This window comes from Triticum dicoccoides, chromosome 5B (genome assembly GCF_002162155.2).
Source record: "Triticum dicoccoides isolate Atlit2015 ecotype Zavitan chromosome 5B, WEW_v2.0, whole genome shotgun sequence".
NCBI lineage: Eukaryota > Viridiplantae > Streptophyta > Magnoliopsida > Poales > Poaceae > Triticum > Triticum dicoccoides.
In genome coordinates this window covers 555,744,760-555,766,537 of record NC_041389.1, presented here as the reverse complement: position 1 = coordinate 555,766,537, position 21,778 = coordinate 555,744,760, and positions in this window count along the sequence as shown.

Sequence of the window (21,778 nt, the reverse complement as noted above, 5' to 3'; positions counted from 1 at the left end):
CCAGGTTAGTTGGTCACCGCTTGTTCTGTTAGGATATGCTACCTGAAGACTTCCTTTCCGAAGATCTTTGAATCTGTACAACCACTGGGTGTGTCTATTGATTTTTTGAACTAGTTGGGGCACACTGAGTGCACCCACTGGGTGTAGTCTCCGAGACTATGGTCGGCTGCTGGCAGTCGACCGTAGTCTTTGTATTTTGAATTTCCTCATCCCAACTTCTTTAGTCGGTTTGGTCGGACCATGTCGAATGGAATCTTGGAACCGGTGAGGGCACGCTGAGTGCACCCACTGGGTGTAGTCCCGAGACTACGGTGGACTGCTGGCAGTCGACTATAGTTTGAAGATCCTGTTTTTTTGTAGATCATGATGAGATCTCTTTGTTCCTCTCGGTCGACTGATCGGATCAAGTCGATAAAACTAGTGGGGGCACGCTGAGTGCACCCACTGGGTGTAGTCGCCGAGACTACTGTTGAATATTTTGATTCGACTGTAGTCTTAGAAATGTCACAGTTTTTCTTTTAGTTACTCGGAAGCAACCTCTCTTTGATATCTGTCGACTGACTCTTTCGCAGAAATCTTGCGAGCTTGTGGCTTGTTATACTGAATTGGAAAACAAACATATCCAGCTCGACCTTGACTTGAAGCTTGTTCAGGAGAACTTCCAGAAGGCAAAGGACGAAGCAAAAGGTATGATTGGTGAGAACTTGATGATTGTTCTTATCCTTCCGCCCTATCTTGATTCTGATCTCCTTGTCTCTTTGCAGATAAAACGAAGGAGGCTCTGAAGAAGAAGGACCAAGAACTTGCCGAGGCGCATAAGGTGGCTTCGGACAAAACGAAGCTTGCGGAAAAGAAGCTGGCTTTAGTCGGCGAACTTGAAGAGGAGAACGCCAACCTGAAAGCTGCTCTCGATGCGGCCAACAAGGAAGTCAGCCGTCTGAAGAATGAAAAGATTGCTCTGAGTGACAAGGCTAGTGAACTGGTGGGGAATAAGAACGATCTGGAGGCTTATTTGGGAGGGCTCGCCAAGAAGTTATTCATCATGCTTGAGGGTAATCTCTCCTGTCCGACTGACTTGTAATCACTCACTTGTCATAGAACTGCTGGCTCATCTTTGAGTTGTGTTTACAGAATTCTGCCAAAACTTCGAGGAGGAGACCAGTCGAGTGGAGACAAGCTTGGATCCCATCAACTCTCCTGTGAAGGACGAAACTGCCATGAACGTGCTCCGACTGGAGCTCGTGTCGCTGGTGTGGTTGACTATCTTGCTCGATTGAAGGTTGCGGCGTCGCGGATCGACACGGCACTCTAGCCGAGAGAGACACTTCAAAATGACCTCGAGTCTCTGATGACTCGACTGAATGAAGTCCCAGGTCGAGTCCAAGAGTGGAAGAAGTCTTCTGCCAGGTGTGGTGCTGATGTTGCTCTGTCTCTGGTTCGTGTTCACTGCAAGGATGCGCGAGAGGACAAGCTGGCGTCTCTCAAACTGGCCAATATCAAGAAGCATGACTTCCAATATTTCATGGAGACCTTCATTGCCTCTGCCACTCGGATTGCAGATGGAATCGACCTGGACCAGTTTGTCGCACCTTCCAGCCCTCCACCGGAGGAGTAAAACACTTCTATGCTTGATGCCTTAAATTTGCCTCGGAATGCCGAGTGGTTTTGTAACCGATAAAACTTTTACAGGCTTGATGCCTGAGCACTTCCAAATCCGTAGGATGCTATCTTAACTTGGCTTTGTCGTTGAATATGATTGCATTTGCCTTCGAGCGAACATTGTTCTTCACTTGGAATATATTTAGTGCTTGTGACGTACTCTTGTAGGTTGGAGCACAGATTGCAGTCGACCTGCGTCCTTGTGGGTCGGGGTGGAGCGCACATTGTATTTGTGGCGGAGCTCCAAAGGAGAAGGTAGCAGTCGACCTGTACCTCGTCGTCCTTGCAGAGCGCACATTGTATTTGTGCCGTAGCTCTGAAGGAGAAGGTAGCAGTCGACCTGCAGCTCGTCGTCCTTGCAGAGTGCACATTGTATTTGTGCCGTAGCCCCGAAGGAGAAGGTAGCAGTCGACCTGCAGCTCGTCGTCCTTGCAGAGCGCACATTGTATTTGTGCCGTAGCCCCGAAGGAGAAGGTAGCAGTCGACCTGCACCTTGTTGTCCTTGCTGAGCGCACATTGTATTTGTGCCGTAGCTCCGAAGGAGAAGGTAGCAGTCGACCTGCACATCGTCGTCCTTGCGGCTCGGAATGAATTTCATACTTAGGCTAGTACTGGACTGCAGCTAAGCCCCCGAGTGGGAGGTTTTCTCTCCACTCGGTACGATTTTCAAACACTTAGGCGAGTACTGGACTGCTGCTAAGCCCCCGAGTGGGAGGATTGCTCTCCACTCGGTAGGATTTTCAAACACTTAGGCGAGTACTGGACTGCAGCTAAGCCCCCGAGTGGGAGGTTTGCTCTCCACTCGGTAGGATTTTCAAACACTCAGGCTAGTACTGGACTGCAGCTAAGCCCCCGAGTGGGAGGATTGCTCTCCACTCGGTAGGATTTTCAAACACTTAGGCGAGTACTGGACTGTAGCTAAGCCCCCAAGTGGGAGGTTTGCTCTCCACTCGGTAGGATTTTCAAACACTTAGGCGAGTACTGGACTGCAGCTAAGCCCCCGAGTGGGAGGATTGCTCTCCACTCGGTAGGATTTTTTTATTTGTGGCGTAGCTCCGAAGGAGAAGGTGGCAGTCGACCTGCACCTCGTTGTCCTTGCGGATCGGAATGGATTAAATTCTTAGGCGAGTACTGGACTACAGCTAAGCCTCCGAGTGGGGGGTTTGCTCGCCACTCGGTAGGATTTCAAATACTTAGGCGGGTACTGGACTGCAGCTAAGCCCCTGAGTGAGAGGCTTGCTCGCCACCCGGTAGAATTGTCAAATACTTAGGCGAGTACTGGACTGCAGCTAAGCCCCCGAGTGAGAGGCTTGCTCGTCACTTGGTAGGATTTTCAAATACTTAGGCGAAACGGATTCGCAGCTAAGCCCCCGAGTGAGAGGCTTGCTCGTCACTCGGTAGGATTTACTTTTTACAAACTTAGGCGAAACGGATTCGCAGCTAAGCCACCCACTGGGGGATTTCTTACGCAAACAAAAGCAACAACAATCGATGGGAAAATTATAACACTTTTGTCTTTGATAAGCAAACCACATGAGTACTTTTATTACAACTCAATCGAGTGAGTACTTAAGTGTAAAAGGGGCGGAGCAGGTCCGCATTCCAAGCTCGTGGCTCATCAATCTGGCGGCCGACATTGTAAAGAAGGTATGCTCCATTGTGGATAACTTTGGTGACGATGAAGGGGCCTTCCCAAGTAGGGGCAAACTTGTGTGGCTTCTGTTGGTCCACTCGGAGGACCAAGTCTCCTTCTTGGAAGGCTCAACTCTTCACGTTTCTGGCATGGAATCGACGCAGGTCTTGCTGATAGATGGTTGATCAGATCATGGCCATCTCTCTTTGTTCTTCCAGAAGGTCGACTGTGTCCTTCCGGGCTTGTTCTGCTTCATCTTCAGAGTAAAGCTCAACTCGGGGTGCATTGTGAAGCAGGTCACTCGGCAGAACTGCTTCAGCTCTGTAGACCAGAAAGAATGGCGTTCTCCCAGTCAACCGATTAGGAGTGGTCCTCAATCCCCAAAGAACTGATGGAAGTTCGTCGACCCATGCGCCTACTGCGTGTTTGAGATCACGCATCAAACAGGGTTTCAGTCCTTTGAGAATTAGGCCGTTTTCTCTTTCTGCTTGTCCATTCGACTGGGGGTGGGCGACTGAAGCGTAGTCGACTCGTGTGCCTTGAGAAGCGCAAAAGGCTTTGAATTGGTCGGAATCGAAGTTTGACCCATTATCGGTGATGATACTATGCGGAACTCCATATCTGAATATCAACTCTCTGATGAAGCTGATAGCAGTGCCGGCATCAAGATTTTTGATAGGCTTGGCTTCGATCCACTTGGTGAACTTGTCGACTGCCACCAGTACATGGGTGAAGCTGCTCCTGCCAGTTCTCAGTGGTCCAACCATATCTAATCCCCAAACAGCAAAGGGCCAGACGATTGGAATGGTCTTCAAGGCTGAGGCGGGCTTGTGCGACATATTGGAGTAGAACTGACATCCTTCACACTTGTCGACTATCTCTTTCGCCATTTCATTTGCTCTGGGCCAGTAAAAAACCACTCGGTATGCTTTAGCCACAATAGTCCGAGAGGACACATGATGGCCACAGGTCCCCGAGTGGATGTCGTTAAGAATTATCCGACCCTCTTCCGGCGTTATACATTTCTGACTGGCTCCAGTCGCGCTTTCTCTGTACAACTGTCCCTTCATCACAGTAAAGGCCTTGGATCGACGGACGATCTGTCGGGCCTCTTCTTCATTTTCTGGGAGCTCTTTCATTAGGATATACGCAATGTACGACACTATCCAGTCAGGAGTGATAACCAAAACTTCCATGATTAGGTCGACCACGTCTGGGACCTCGACTTCAGTCGGATCCGTGGCACTTTTTGGCTGTGGGGCTTCCTCGGTGAAAAGATCCTCTTGAACTGACGGTTCATGGATATGTTCCAAAAACACACCACTGGGAATGGCTTCTCTTTTGGAACCTATCTTTGCCAAATCATCGGCTGCTTGATTTTTCAGTCGGGGTATATGATGAAGCTCTAACCCCTCGAATTTCTTCTCCAGCTTTCTTACTGCATTGCAGTAACCAGTCATGGCTGGGCTTCTGACGTCCCGCTCCTTCATCACTTGGTTAACCACCAAATCTGAATCACCGTAGACCATGAGGCAACGAACGCCGAGTGAAATGGCCATACGCAACCCATACAAAAGTGCTTTGTATTCTGCTTCGTTGTTGGAGGAATCAAAGTGAATCTGGAGTACATATCTGAGCTTATCTCCTCGGGGGGAAACCAACACTACCCCAGCACCGGAAGCATTCAACATCTTAGAGCCATCAAAGAACATGGTCCAGTGCTCCGAGTGAACTTGAGTCGGCAGTTGCTGTTCAGTCCACTCGGCGATGAAATCTGCTATTGCTTGGGACTTGATAGCTTTCTTTGCCTCAAATCTGATATCCAGGGGAAGGAGTTCAATCGCCCACTTTGCCACTCGACCAGTTGCATCTCTGTTGTGCAGAATTTCTGACAATGGGGCATCGCTGACGACTGTAATGGTATGGTCAGAGAAGTAATGAGCAACTTTCTTCGTGGTCATATAAATCCCATATACAAGCTTCTGATAATGAGGGTATCTTTGCTTTGATGGGGTCAGAACTTCAGAAATATAATATACTGGGCGCTGAACTTTAAAGGCTTTTCCTTCTTCTTCCCGCTCGACCGTAAGTACTGTACTGACTACTTGTCCTGTGGCTGCAATGTAAAGCAGCAAAGGCTCTTTGCTGATCGGGGCAGCAAGCACCGGCTGGGTGGAAAGCAGGGCTTTTAGCTCTGCAAATGCTGCATCAGCTTCAGGAGTCCACTCGAACTTGTCTGACTTCTTCATCAGTCGGTAAAGAGGCAATGCCTTTTCACCGAGACGAGAGATGAATCGACTTAAAGCGGCCAAGCAACCAGTAAGCTTCTAAACATCGTGCACACGCACAGGTCGTTTCATTCGGAGTATAGTGCCCACTTTCTCTGGATTTGCGTCGATTCCTCGTTCGGAAACGAGAAAACCGAGTAATTTTCCGCCAGGAACTCCAAATGTGCACTTTGATGGATTAAGCTTGATATCATACCTCCCGAGGTTGGCAAATGTTTCGGCAAGGTCAGTCAGCAGGTCGGAACCTTTCCGTGACTTGACCACAATATCATCCATGTACGCTTCCACATTCCGACTTATTTGAGTGAGCAAACACTTCTGAATCATCCTCATGAACGTGGCTCCGGCATTCTTGAGGCTGAATGGCATGGTGACATAATAGAAGCACCCGAATAGGGTGATGAAAGCTGTTTTGATCTCGTTGGGTCCATACAGACGGATCTGACGGTACCCGGAATAGGCGTCTAAGAAAGATAGTCGCTCACATCCCGCAGTCGAGTCGACTATTTGGTCGATGCGGGGGAGAGGAAAATGATCTTTCGGGCAGGCCCGATTGATATGTTTAAAGTCAATGCACATGCGAAGTGACTTGTCCTTTTTGGGGACCATGACAACATTGGCGAGCCACTCGGAGTGGTAAATTTCTCGGATAAACTCTACTGCTAAGAGCCGAGCCACCTCCTCGCCAATGGCCTTCCTTTTCTGGACGGCCAACCATCGCAGATGTTCTTTGACAGGTTTCGCTTTTGAGTCGACTCGTAGACGGTGCTCAGTCAGGCCCCTGGAAACACCCGGCATGTCAGAAGGTTTCCATGCGAAGATGTCCCAGCTCTCACGGAGGAACTGGATGAGCGCTTCTTCCTATTTGGGGTCGAGCGTTGTGGAGATATTAGTCGGAGCAGCATTGGGGTCGCTTGGGTGGATGTGAACCGGTTTTGTCTCACCCAACGACTAAAATGCTGATTCCGTAGAGGGCTTCTTAGCTCATAGCAAATCACTCGGGTCTGCATTCTTCTGGTGTTCCTGCCACTCCTCTGCTACCATCTGAGCATCGGCGATCTTTGAGCCTTTATGAAAGCACTCTTCCGCCTTCTTGCGATTGCCAGTAACAGTGATCACACCTTTAGGGCCAGGCATCTTCAATCTGAGGTACACGTAACATGGTCGAGCCATAAAACGTGCATAAGCTGGCCTGCCCAAAATAGCGTGATAGGCATTCTGGAAATCCACAACTTCAAATGTCAACTTTTCTTTGCGGAAGTTTTTGGAATCACCGAAAACCACATCAAGAGCAATCTGGCCAAGTGACGCAGCCTTCTTGCTAGGAATGACTCCATAGAAACTCATGTTGCTAGTACTGAGTCTGGACATCGGAATGCCCATCCCCTTCAGTGTCTCTGCGTATAGTATATTCAGGCTACTGCCACCATCCATCAACACTTTAGTCAGTCGAGTGCCTTCAACGACTGGGTCGACCACTAGAGCTTGCCTACCAGGGATGGCTATGTGTGTCGGGTGATTAGACTGGTCGAACGTGATGGCAGTCTGAGACCATTTCAGATAATTGGGAGTCTCCAGAGCAACCATATTCACTTCTCGGTTGATAACTTTCAATCGACTTTTGCTCTCAACGTCAGCAAAAATCACCAGAGTGGAATTGACCTGGGGATATTCCTCATCACTATCCCCCTTGTCCTGAACTTTGTCCGACTCCTTTTCCTTATCTTTGAGTTGTTTCCCTTGGAATTGCTGGATCAAGAGCCAACACTACCGAGTGGTATGTTTCGGGTAAATGAAGTTACCCTCTTCATCTTTCTTCATGTGGATGTGGCATGGCAAATCCATCACGTCATTTCCCTCTTTGTATTTCACCTTCTTAGGGTTCCAAGGCCCTTTGGGCTTCCCTTTAAACTTTCCTTGAGTCATGGCCAAGGTTCTCCAGGAGCAGCTGGCTCGGCTTTCCGCTTCTGCTTCCAACTGCAGTTCCCTCCCCCGGTTTCGTGGGCGACTGATTTGTGCTTCCTACTCCGAAGCCGATCCTATTCTTCACCATTGGCATACTTGCTGGCTATCTTCATCATTCGACTCAGAGACATGTCTCCGGTTCGACCGAATTTCAGGTTTAGCTCTCTGTACTTGACGCCTTCCTTGAAGGCACACACTGCCTGGTGACCAGATACGTTCTCTACCGTGTGATGCAATGTGATCCATCTCTGGATGTAATCTCTCAAAGTCTCATTCGACTTATGCACACAAGTTTGCAGCTCTGTCAGTCCTTCTGGTCGCTTGCAAGTTCCTTCAAACGTTCTGACAAACACTCGGGAAAGATCTTCCCAAGTGTAAATGCTGCTGGGTGCCGACTGAGTCAACCATGCTCTGGCCGAGCCCTCCAACATAAGAGGCAGATGTTTCATGGCCACCTCATCATTTCCGCCGCCAATCTGGACAGCCACTCGGTAGTCTTCAAGCCAAGTGTCAAGCTTGGACTCACCAGTGAACTTACTGACTTCATTCGCCAACCTGAAGTTGGGAGGAATCACCGCGGCCTTGATGGCTCTGCTGAAACACTCTGGTCCTGAGACATGCACTCTACTGCTGGTGGGTACATCTCTGTCGTGACCCTCTCGGTGAGCTCTATTCTTGTCGACCAGACCTTGAACGATAATGGATCTCGCATCAATGCCAGGTTCCCTGGGGTCGACTGGAATCCTTCGCCCAATACTGTGTTGGCGTCTATCATCCTGTTGTCGAGGCGCGTACGATCCACCCCTTGGGGAAGGGGTGAGCACTCGATGTCGATCATCGCGATCAAATCAGTGATCATACTGCTCACGGTTCTTGAACTGATCATGCCGGTCCCCACGCTCCTCATGCCTCGAGGGTGATCTGGGGCTATGAGCCGACTGGACTGTACTCACAGCTACAGATCTGTTGTGAATCCTATTCCGCGACTGTGATACAGCTGAATTTTGATCTCCTGCTGCCCGGAGTAAATCTCTGATCTGCAACAAGTCTCTACCAGCCTCTGACTGGGAAGGCTGAATTGACTCTGCTATACGGGCCGCAGCTGCTAAATTCTGAATGGGAGTTCGGTATACCTGAGTCGGTTGTGGAAAGAGCTGACGTTGACTGGAATCTGGAACCCGTTGACGCGCATGCTCGTCGAGTGCTCGTTGGAGGTTCTCCGGTCGAGTGCGCTCAGCCAAGATAGCCAAACGCGCGTCCTCCAAGGCACGAGCCTCGGGGGTTTCTCCAATGATAGGAGTGTGTAGCGCATCCATGTTCCGGCGGTGAAGTTCTTCCCTTTGCAGCGAAGTGAGAGGCTCGGGGAGATACTCCTCATGGGCCTGCGACGGATCGCCTCCACCGTCGCCCCCGTCGGCGCCGGCGAAACCGGGAGGACCACGTGATCCATCGACCATCATAACCTCCGCCGCTGGATCACTGCTGTCGCACTCGGATGCAGTCTCTGCGGAGCCAGTCGACAGGTCGAACAGGCCGTAGAGAGATTCGTCGGACTCGATTGCCGCGACTTGGGGGGTGGCCGACTGGCGGGCCACCGCGTGCCTCACCCACCACTAGAGTCTCGACCGACCAGAGCGCTTGCACCGACAGGAAGCAGGGAGGGAGGATGATACAACGGTTGCCGTAAGAGGACGCCGCGGACGCACGGGCGAAAGTGCGTCGCTCCGCGGACTGGGAGCATGTTGATGTCGAGCGGAGCCTCCTGAAGCCAAGCAGAGTCGTCGGCGACGAACGTGAGCGCGCCGAGACGGATCTCGCGGCCCTCAACCAAAACTCCGCCTGAAACCATGATGAGGGAGATTGGAAAAATCGTAACTTCTCCCATAAGTCGCTAAGACACCTGCCCCACGGTGGGCGCCAACTGTTGTGGTTCTAAGTCTGACAGTAGTGTAGGGGGGTACTAATGGAGAGGCAAGATCCTAGCTATGGAGTAGTTGTATACGCAAGAGTTTTATGAGTTCAGGCCCTTCTCAGAGGAAGTAACAACCCTACGTCTCGGAGCCCAGAGGCGGTCGACTGGATTATATGCGTATGAGTTACAGGGGTGCGAACCCTTTACACTGAGGAGGGGGGTGGCTTATATAGTGTCCGCCAGACCCCTCCGGCCCTCAGTTATGCAGGGTTTAAGATTCATTAAGGTTGGGCATTACTGGTAACGCTACACTTAAAGTGCTATGATGACCATAAAAGCTACTTAATGACCGACCGTTGGCGTGCAGAGTGACTTTAGGTCTCCTGGCCGTTGAGTGGTTGGCTTCATGGTCGAGTGGTTGGCTTCATGGTCGAGTGTCTTCGAGTCTGTCGAGTGTAATACTTCTGAGTCGATTGACAGGTGGTTTCTTCTAGGGATGTCCTTGGGTAGGGTTGTTAGGATAGGTCCATGACCCTACCCTAGGTACATAGCTTCATCAGGCGAGGCGCTGGCAACGGTGGCAAGTGCCGCTACTGCGACATGCCGGGTCACTGGATCCGGGATTGCCACAAGAGGAAAGCCGACGAGGCAGCCACGGGAACGACAAACCTCATCCAGGATGATGTGGATGGCGGGCCGGCAATGATGCTGGCAAGAGTCGAGCCCGTGCAGGAGAGCCCAATGTCTCCCGCGACCACGACCCCGACAACCACCCATTCCGTGCAGGAGGCACGGAGCCCGTCCATGGAAACCATCACTCTAGTGGCAGGCCACATCTCGACAACTACGTTCTCTGAGCCTGTCGACTGGGAGGCGATGAAGGCTCGGGTGTGGGGAAGCCACACCCCGGCGATGGCGTCCCCAACGACCACGGGACCCGACGAGGTCGCGCAAGTTGGCGCGACCACGACGCATATGGTGGACCATGCTCCGACCATGATGCTGGTGACCATCGACTCCATGTAGGAGCGCAAGGACACTCAGGTCAGCCACACCCCGACAACAAAGTTTTTGGGGTCCACCGTGTTGATGGGAGATGTGTCGTGGATTTGTCACGACAGATGGCCTTAGTGTCAGGACTTACTCGCGAGGCCAGCGCATCTATGTGGTAGCTTGAGAGGGGTTGATCGGGACGATAGACGCGACACGCAAGAAAAGGATTTAGACAGCTTCGGGCCCTGGGAAACATCATCCGGAATAGCCCTACATGCTGTTTGAGGCTAGGTCTCATTATGCTCATCGAGAGTCGCCGCATAAGCCGGCTCCCCCTTTGTGTCTAGCCCTAGATATTGTTTCTTGTTCCTTGTCCCTCTTTGGGGAGCCCTGCCCCTCCTTATATAAGTTAGAGGGGCGGGTTACATGTGGAGTCCAAATAGGATTAGGACTAGCCTATCTTGTACTACAAGCCGGATACAAATCCGGGTCTTGATTCCTTGTAAGGGAGATATTCCTCACGCCTTTCTTCTTAAGCCGGCCTATCATAACGTAAGCCGACCTTCTGGGCCTTGAGCCTCCTGGGGCCCCGGGTCTTGTCGCTCCTCTGATCCGCTTGCCAGGTCACCCATAAGTCGCCAGGATCGGGCGGGTCACTTAGTGTGTCGTCCAGTCAGGGCGGGTCATTAGTGAGTCGCCAAGTCCGGCCGGGTTATACTTCCGGCCGGGTTACACCGCGGGGTATATCCCCGACATTAGCCCCCAAGTTTAGCTTGGATTTATCGATGGTAAACTTATGCTGCAAAATAAAGACAAGAACAAATTTGACAGGTTGTGCTCCGGGTTAAGAATTCTTGTAAACCAGCACCTGAACATCCTTAAGTCCTTGTCACTTCCTTTTTCTAGAAAATCCGGGTCAATAGACCAGCTTCACAATCAATTTGCTTGTAGAATAAATATTGTAAACAAATAATCCATTTGAGTCGGTTTCCAAAGCGCCAGCTTAAAAAATTTAGGTCTTGATATACTCATCTGATTTTCAACCGGCTTAAAGATGTAGATCTTACCGAGTTATAATTTCCAAAATCTCCGGGTTATAAAAGACTGATGATGTCGAGTCATAATTGTTGTTGACACTGGGTCATGTAATTGATCTTCCTGATTTACTCAAAGCTGAGAATTTTGAAGATGTTCCCTCTTTATATGCATAATACCTGTAGCCCCCAAGTCTTAAGAGGAGAACATAGTGGTAACTTAAGACTTGCTTCAATATAAGTGTTGCAACCTTGAAGAAATCCGGGTTATTCATCTCAATCATTAGTCATAAAACTGAATATTCCACATATGTAGCCCCCAAGTGCCGGGTTGTCATGCTTGCAGCAACCCGGGACTTGTAATTGCCTTATGCTCGTAAAATTTCAACCAGTGTAGCCCCCAAGGGCCGGGTCATTATGCAATAATGAGCAGGGACTTCATAAATATGATCATGTAGACTTGAACAACAACATGTAGTCCCCAAGGGCTGGCTTAGTAAGATAATACTGAGCTGGGACTTTATATATACTTCATTGAAAATAATATCATATGATGTAACCCTCACCATGGGGCTCGAACCCACGTCCATAAGGTTAAGAGCTTTGTACTCTACCAACTGAGTAGTGGACCTTTCAATATAATGGATTAAGACTTGTGTACCTTGAATTGTTGACAGGAGCAATTGGTAGCCCCCAAGGGCCGGCTCATTACGATGTGATGAGTCGGGTCTTCAATAAGGTGAGCAAAAATGACTTTGCATTATCCCCCAAGTGTCATGGTGCATGCTTGCAGCGACATGAGACTTGCATATTTGATATAACCTCAATTTGAATAATGTAACCCCCAAGTGCCGGGTCGTAAGCCAGCAGCGACTCGGGACTATTCCTTCCATTGTAGAATAAATCATATCCAAAAATAATACCCATTGCGCCAAAGCGACTTTGAATACCTCATCTGTTGATAAGTAAATCCAGAGTTTAAATACCCGGCGGCTCTTGGCCTATGGCGATTTAATACACCTCCATTGTAAGCCGGAATTTTTACAACCCGGCGGCTTATAGCCTTTGAGAAAAATCCAGAACGGATAATCATTTTGAAGCATCAACTTTGGTAATGAGCTTGAACTTAATCATTTATCTGTCATGTTTCTACAAATCCTGCAAAGAGTTTAAACAACATATGCCCTGGCGACTTAACATCAAAAGCCAGGGCGGGTAACTACCCAAATGTAGTCTTATCCTGCACACAAGTAGATCACAAGATCCCTATGATCCTTTGAATGATACCGCCGGCTTATGTGACCCAGACAGTGAAGTTGATAACTCAACTCTGTAAGAGCCGGCACATATGATATTTGTGACAACTCAAATACTTGCAATTATATAAAAACAGATAAAAAAATTTAGGCTTCTGATTCGAATACGATCAGTAAACCGTTCCAAAGGGGTTAAGCTAAGATTCGAATACGATGATATAGCCCCCAGTGGTGTTGGCGATGCCGATCAAAGTGGGTATCGACAGCTATGTTCTCTTAGGTTCGAATACGACCTATGTTTGAACAGGAAGCCCCCAAATGACCTTAAGAGTTGTTTAGCGACGCTGATTCGAATACGATCCACGTCGATTCCCAAAGGGGTTGAGCTATGATTCTGATACAATCAAGAAGCCCCCAAGTAGGTTCAGCAGTTTGCTAATCAAAAGGGTATCGACAACTATGTTCTCTTTGGTTCGAATACGACCTATTTTTGAACAGGAAGCCCCCAAATGACCATATAAGTTTTGGCATTGCGCCGATCAAGAGGGTACTGATAGCTATGCCCGATGAGCAGGAAGCCCCCAAGTGACCATAATAAGATAAGCCGTAAGGCATGATACCTATGTTTGAACCGCGCATCATGGCAGCAAGTTCTTTTTAATCTTTCTGAGAACTCGAACTTGCGAGAGATTAATTCTTTTTGAACCGGAAGTTTAAACCGGATTTGAAAGCTTTGTAAGTGCATCTAGTGCCCCTTAGTGATTTTGGTGTATTGAAGACTTATAGGTTAAGGGACTAATGCGTTTGTGAGTGTACACAGGTCTATAAGTCTATGAGGAGTTTGATATTTACAGAGAAAGTCGACCCCTAAAAATGAATATTTTCGACTGAAGATTTTGGTATTTCTGAAGACTTTCATGAAGACTTTGAAAGTGAAGAAATTGGTGTTACCATGAAGACTTGATATTCATGCGAGGAATATGAAGCTTGAAGACTTTCGTTTTCATAGTTTTGTTTTTCTCTTTCTTGAGTCATAGGAAACACCGTACTATTAAAGGGGGTCGAGGAAATACTAAGGAAAAATTTCCAAGTGATGCTCAACTCAAAATCCTACACCTACCAAACCCTTCAAGTGAAGCCTTTGGAAATCTCATACAGTTCAGTCAATTTCCTCAGTGACAGAGATGAAGTTCTTCTGGTCGCTGAGGAATTTGTTTTGACTGAGGAGTTAGGAATTCGCCAGTGCGGATTACCTACATAGTGAGGAACATGATAGCCCTGAGGAATTTGATAGTCAAATTTCCGACCGTTGCTGTGCTACGCGCCAGCTGTCCCAAAATATCTTATCCACCTAATGGTCATATCAGACAAGGGCATTTATGTCTTATCATGTCGGGCTGCTCCCTAGGCTATAAATAGCCGCCCCCTACAACCACTAGTTGGTTGGCTGCTCCGAGAGAAACTGACACTTGTCATTTGAGAGCAACCCATCCTCCAAGGAGTTTGAGCGAAAATCATCGAGTGAGGAAAAACCCAAACTCAAACACCTACAAACCCCAAAGTGATTGAGCATCACTAAAGAGATTGATCCTGCGTGGATCCGGTGCTTGTTACCTTTGAAGACTGTGCTTCTTCCAGACGGTTAGGCGTCATGGTCTAGAGCATCCAAGAGGAATTGTGGATCGCCGAGTGACCGAGTCTGTGAAGGGTTGGAAGTCGCCTGAAGACTTACCACGAGTGATTGGACGAGATCTGTGTGATCTTAGTTCAAGGAGAATACGGTGAGGACGTGATCTGCGTGCTCAGCGACTGGGTGTCCGGGACTGCGTGTCCTCGAGCTTAAATACTCAGCCGCTCCAACCAGACGTACAACTGAGACATCAGTTGGAACTGGTCTACCAAATCATTGTCTTCACCAACCTTACTGGTTCTATTTCCTCAACTCTTTCATTTCCTCATTACTGTGTTGAGTGATTGTTCATATCTGTGTTTGAAGACTTTGACTAAAGACTTCCTCAATTTCCTCAGTTCAATTTCTTTAGTCTGTTCGTGTTCATCTTGTGTTATCCTTTGTTTACGCTTTCTGTACTCTGTGCTTGTCTTCATTTCATCATGATGACTAAGTCTGTATCCTGTTATGCTTACTTCTGAGTACTTATTCCGCTGCTAGTAGTTCTTCGCTAAGGAATTTCCTCACCGGCAAATTCCTCAGTGAAGAATTCATAAAAATCGCCTATTCACCCCCCTCTAGTCGATATAACGCACTTTCAATTGGTATCAGAGCAAGGTACTCCCTTGTTCTGTGTGATTTTCGTTTAACCACCTGGAGTTCTAGTTATGTCGACCACAGGTATGATCAAGGTCTCCGCTGGGTGTCCTACCTTCGATGGCATGGACTACCCCTACTGGAAGAATAAGATGCGAATGCATCTTGAAGCAATTGATAACAATCTCTGGTACGTTGTGGAAAATGGTGTTCCCTCCGTCACACCTTCTCTGAATGCTGCTGATGTGAAGAGATTCAAGCAACTCGATTCTCAAGCGAAGAATATCATATGTGGCCATCTGAGTAAAGGACAGTATGGTAGAGTGAGTGCTTTGGAAACTGCTAAGCTTATCTGGGATAGGCTCTCCAAAGTAAACGAAGGAGTCTCAACTCAACGTGACTCTCGTGTTGACGTTCTTCGCAATCTCTTCAACCGCTTCAAAAGACTCGACAATGAAAATGTTCAGCAAACCTTCGATCGCCTCACTGACATCTCAAATGAGCTTCAAGCGCTTGGCGCCACTGACATCACCGACCATGAGGTGGTGAAGAAATTGCTGAGATCACTAGATTCCTCATTTGATACTCTGGCACCGATGATTCAAGAGCGAGCTGATTACAAGTCACTAGATCTAGCTGATATCCTCGAGAGGCTAAATACTCATGAGTTCCAGCTTGCTGAAAAGAGAGATCTCTATGGTTCAAGCTATGGCAAACCACGTGCCCTGAAGGCCAAGGATGTGTCTGAATCTGAATGTGAAGACTCTGGTAGTAGCCTTGGTGATCCTGAAGAATTGAGCCAGGAGCTAGCACTGCTCGTGAAGAAATTCCAGAAGTTCTCAAGACGTGGTCGCTTTGGAAAATCCTCAAGGAGCAGTGATTCCTCATCAAGTGACTATAAGAGAAGACTTTGCCACAAATGCAAGAAACCGGGTCACTATATTCAGGATTGTCCTCAGTGGGAAAAGGAATTAAAGAAGAAGAAATACAAGGATTACAGTTCTGATGACGCTAAGAAGAAGAAGAAATCTTCAAAATCTTCATCATCAAAATCCTCGAAGTCTTCATCTCACAAGAAGAGCAGCTCCAAGAAGGTTCGGGCACTCATTGGCAAGGAAATGGACTCTGAAGCTGAATCTGAGGAACATGAGGAAGAGGAGGCATCTGAGGAGTCAGAGTCTGGTGTGGCGAGTCTGGCTCTCGCTACTGCTTTCGTTAGCAAGTCTATCTTCAACTCTGAATAAATTGGTTGCACCAACAAGGCTGACGAAGACAATGATGAATACGCTCCCACCTATTGCTTCATGGCAAAAGGTGCTAAGGTAACAAAATACCCCTCCTCTGAATCTAGTGAGGATGAATCTGATGAAAATCTTAAGCCCAGCTACTCTAAACTTGCTAAGATTGCTGTGAAACAACAAAAGGCTATTGAAAAACTTCAAAACAAGCTAGACAAAAGTGATGATATGTTGGGTGATGAAATGGACCGCACTAAAGACTTAACTGAAAATCTTCAGAGACTTCAGTCTAAGTTTGACAATCTTCAAAGTCATCATAACTCTCTCGTATCTGATCACAAGAAGCTTTCTTATGAATTTCTTCAAAGAAAGCAAGATCATGAGAAGCTAAGAATGAGTTATGAAGATCTTCAGAAGGATCGCGATTCATTACTTGCTCAACAAATTAGCGCTACTCAAGAAGAATTTGTTCCTCCATGCTTAAAGTGCATTGAACGTGAATCCGCTAATTCTTCACATGAATGTTCAAATGCTCCAACTGTTACAAATTCTTCACCTGCCTCTGCTATCACTAATTCCTCATCTGAGGACTTTGCTAGTACTACTAATGATGCAGGGCTGAAGGAATTGTACACGACAGGCATGCACAAAAGCCTCAAAGGGCATCAGATTCTTTGTGATGTGCTCAAAAAGCAGATCCTCAACATAAACCCTAGGAAAGAGGGTATTTCCTTTGAGAGGAAACTCAATGCTGATGGAACATATTGGAAGCCTGAGCAGTATCCCAAAACCTCATGGGTTGCTGCAAAGGGACCTCCAGTTGATGCATCTAACTTATCTGGCTTTACATGTGAATCTCCTCATTCTTCTGATGAGTCATTTGACTCCAACTATAAACTGTTCAAAAATCAGAATGGTGAAGTATTTGCTAGATATGTTGGGACTAACTGCAGGAACGGTTCCCCTATGAAGAAAATCTGGGTTCCCAAAAGTTATGTTGAAAGTCTTGAGGTGAATGTCCTCATGACACCACCTGTGAAGAATAGGAACCCCAGATCAAACTCTTCATATGAACCTAATTCTTCATACGAATCCAAGTCCTCATACGGGCCAAATTCCTCACGTGGATCAAATTCCTCAAATGGATCAAAGTCCTCATATGATCATCATCGTGCTAACCCCTCTGTTTCGCAGGGTAGATCTAAGGGCTATGAATATGCGCATTATTCTTCAAATCATTATGTTCATAAGTCCTCGAAGAATTTCTCTGCTTATTCATATGCTTACCCTAACCCCTCTTATGTGAAACGAAATGGATTGGCCTCTATGCCACCTTTCTCATATGGTGCTCGCAGAGTGATGAACTCTTTGCCACCCCTTCAGATGTGGGTGGTGAAGAAAAAGAACTAATCCTTTGTGCAGGGTCAGGTCTCCAGACGTGCTTTAAACGTCTGAAGAATTTGCTGGAGGCCTAACAAAGTGCCTGAAAGGACGCAGGCGAATCATGATGAACTTGATATCATATTCTTCACTGATGAAGTATATGAGATCGTAAGTTGCACTAATTCATCTGCAGGATGATCAGCCCAAAGTCAACGAGTGGGTTCTCGATAGTGGATGTACAAATCACATGACTGGTGACAAGAACCTATTGATGGATGCTCCCTTAACACCGTCACATGGGAAGCACATCATCTTCGCTGAAAAAGGCAAAAGTCAAGTATTGGGTCTAGGTAAGGTTGCGATCACAAAGGATCGACACATGGACAAAGTCATGCTTGTTGAGTCCTTAGGATACAACCTCATGTCTATCTCAATTCTTTGTGATCTTGATATGGTTGTCGTCTTTGGAAGATATCGATGTGTTGTGATCATGGAAGCTGACTATTTCAAAGTCTTCGAAGGCTTTAGGAGAGGAGAGCTGTATATTGTTGATTTCTCTATAGGACCACAACCAGTAATGTGCTTACTTGCAAAAGCTTCAGAAGGCTGGCTATGGCAGCGACGACTTGGTCATGCTGGCATGAGGAATCTGAACACGCTTGCGAAGAAGAAGCATGTCATTGGCATTGAGAATGTCAAATTCCTAAGGATCACTTATGTGGAGCTTGTGAAGCTAGAAAGATGACAAAGGCCAAGCATCCAACGAAGACTATCATGACCACTACTCGTCCATTCGAATTGCTTCACATGGATCTCTTTGGTTCTAATCATTATTCTGCTGTTTCAAATGATGCATCTCTATATGGCTTTGTTATTGTTGATGACTATTCTCGTTACACATGGGTACACATTGTCACTTACAAACATGAAGTGCAGGAAATCTTCAAACGATTTTCCTCGAGGGCTTCAACCAACTTTGGTGTGAAGATCAAACACATCAGAACTGACAATGGAACTGAGTTCAAGAATTCCTGTCTTGATGGCTATCTTGATGAACTTGGTATTACTCATGAGTTATCTGCTCCTTATACTCCTTAGCAGAATGGCGTCGTGGAGCGCAAGAACAGAACCGTTGCTGAAATGGCTCGCACAATGCTTGATGAATACAAAACGCCTCGTCGATTTTGGATTGATGCAATTGATACTGCGTGCCACATCATCAATCGGGTATATCTTCACAAATTCTTCAAGAAGACTCCCTACGAACTCCTCACTGACAAGAAAACCAATGTGAGTTACTTCAAAGTCTTCGGTGCTAAATGTTGGATTAGAGATCCTCATCACAATGCTAAATTTGCACCGAAAGCACATGAAGGTTTTATGCTTGGTTACGGAAAGGACTCGCACACCTACAGAGTCTTCAACAGCGTTCTTCACAAGGTTGTTGAAACTGTAGATGTGCGGTTCGATGAAACTAATTCCTCGCAAAGAGAGCACCTACCTTCTGTGATAGATGAACCAGAACCTAAGGATTCTATCAAGTTCAAGGCTACTAAGGATGTTATTACTACCGAAGAATCTGTTGAAGAATTCATTCCAGAACGTGAAGAAAATCGAGCTGGTGCACGTGATGAAAATGCTGAAGAAAATGGTGCTGAAGAAAATGCTGATCAAATTCCTCAACGATAACCAGCTCATCCTCGCATTGCAAAAGAAGTGCAAGTTGAAAAGATCATCGATGACATTTGAGCGCCAGGTCCTCTCACACGCTCAAAAGCTTCACATTTATCTAACTTTTGTGGGCACTATGCTTTTGTCTCTATTACAGAGCCCACTAAGGTAGATGAAGCATTTCTGGAGCCTGAGTGGATTCAGGCCATGCAAGAAGAATTACATCAGTTTGAGATCAACAATGTATGGGAACTGGTCAAACGTCCAGATCCTCGCAAGCATAATATCATCGGCACAAAGTGGATCTACCGCAACAAGCAAGATCAAAATGGTCTTGTGGTGAGGAATACGACACGACTTGTAGCTCAAGGCTACACACAGGTTGAAGGAATTGATTTTGATGAAACTTTTGCACCTGTTGCTAGACTTGAGGCTATTCGCATATTACTTGCTTATGCTAACCATCATAATATTATCTTACAACAAATGGATGTGAAAAGTGCATTCCTCAATGGTAAGCTTGAGGAAGAAGTATATGTTGCTCAACCCCCAGATTTTGAAGATCCAAAGAATCCTGACAAAGTCTTCAGACTTAACAAGGCCCTGTATGGCCTCAAGCAGGCCCCTCGGGCGTGGTATGACACTTTGAAGGAATTCTTCATGAAGAATGGCTTCACACCCGGTTCACTCGACCCTACTCTCTTTACTAAATCTTATGATGGTGAACTGTTTGTGTGCCAAATATACGTTGATGATATTATCTTTGGCTGTACTGACCAACGTTATAGTGATGAATTTGTGTATATGATGAGTAAAGAATATCAAATGTCCATGATGGGAGAGTTGAAATTATTTTTAGGTCTTCAAATTCGTCAACAGCACAATGGTATATTCATATCTCAGGAGAAATACCTCAAGGAAGTTCTGAGGAAATTCGGCATGCAAGATTGCAAAGGAGTCAAAATTCCTATGCCCACAAATGGCCATCTATGCACTGATGAAAATGGTATTGACTTCGATCACAAGGTATAACGCTCCATGATTGGCTCTTTATTGTACCTATGTGCATCTAGGGCAGATATAATGCTTAGTGTTTGCATGTGTGCCCGATTTCAAGCTGCACCGAAGGAATCACACCATAAGGCTGTGAAGCATATTCTTCGATATCTAGCTCACACACCAACACTAGGATTATGGTACCCCAAGGGCTCTACTTTTTATCTCATTGGATATTCTGACTCTGACTATGCTGGTGATCGTGTGGACCGCAAGTCAACATCTGGTACTTGTCATTTCCTCGGACGATCCTTGGTCTGTTGGTCCTCGAAGAAACAGAACTATGTATCACTGTCTACTACAGAGGCTGAGTACATTGCTGCTGGTTCTTGTTGTGCTCAACTGCTATGGATGAAGCAAACCCTCAAGGACTACGGCATCAACGTGAAGAATGTGCCTCTCCTCTGTGACAAGGAGAGTGCCATCAAGATTGCTCACAACCTAGTTCAGCACTCGAAGACAAAGCACATACAGATTTGTCATCATTTTCTTCGTGATCATGTGTTGAAGGGCGACATCTCCATCGAGCACGTGAAGACTGAAGAACAACTAGCAGATATCTTCACAAAGCCCTTGGATGAGAAGAGATTTAGCAAGTTGCGGTGTGAGCTAAATATCTTAGAATCTTCGAATGTTCTTTGAAAAAGGACACTCATCCTGACACTTATGCAAAATTGATGACTTAGATGTGCAACACATGAAGAAACGTTTTTCTTCAATCAATGAAGAATAACACTCTAAGGGCCTGTTTTGAAACTGCCCTGCTTCTCTAAAACTTTTAGATCCAGCTTCTCGCATGACTTCTCGCTTCAGGTGGCGACTCAAAAGCGTTCAGTCGCCTCGTAGCTTCTCCCCAGCCCCATTTTGATCTGGAAGCCCAGCTAGGGGACTTCTGGCCCGTCTGTTGCCACCTTGGGCCGGCTGAAAGCAGCCCATATTGGCGCGAACGAGGAGGAGCCAGTGCGTGCGGTACCCTTTTACGAGCGAGGAGGAGCGAGGGATCGAACCGTTTTCTTTGGCGGTGGCATTATGGCTGTAAATATGTCCCAACTCCAGATTCTTGTAAACATGGAGCTGTGTTTCCCTAGCTTCAGAAAATTACACTGCAGCCCAAGATGGCTTCGTGAAGTTTAGCTTCTTGGAGTTGAGGCGTTCGGGCTGAAACCAGGCTGAGAAGTTGTGAAGTTTGGAGTTGGAGGACATCAGAACAGGCCCTAAGTGTGAAGAAATTAATGAAGAATTTGATTCTCAGAACCCTACGACAATTGTACGTGGTGTCTGAAATCATCATTCTTATACGGTGGGTCACGCCACCACCAAAGTTGAAAATCTTCATTTATGAAATTCCTCAGTTTTGAAATTCTTTAGTTTTTCAAATTCTTCAACTTTGCAAAATCTTAAATGTTTCCGTCGTTTTTCTTCAT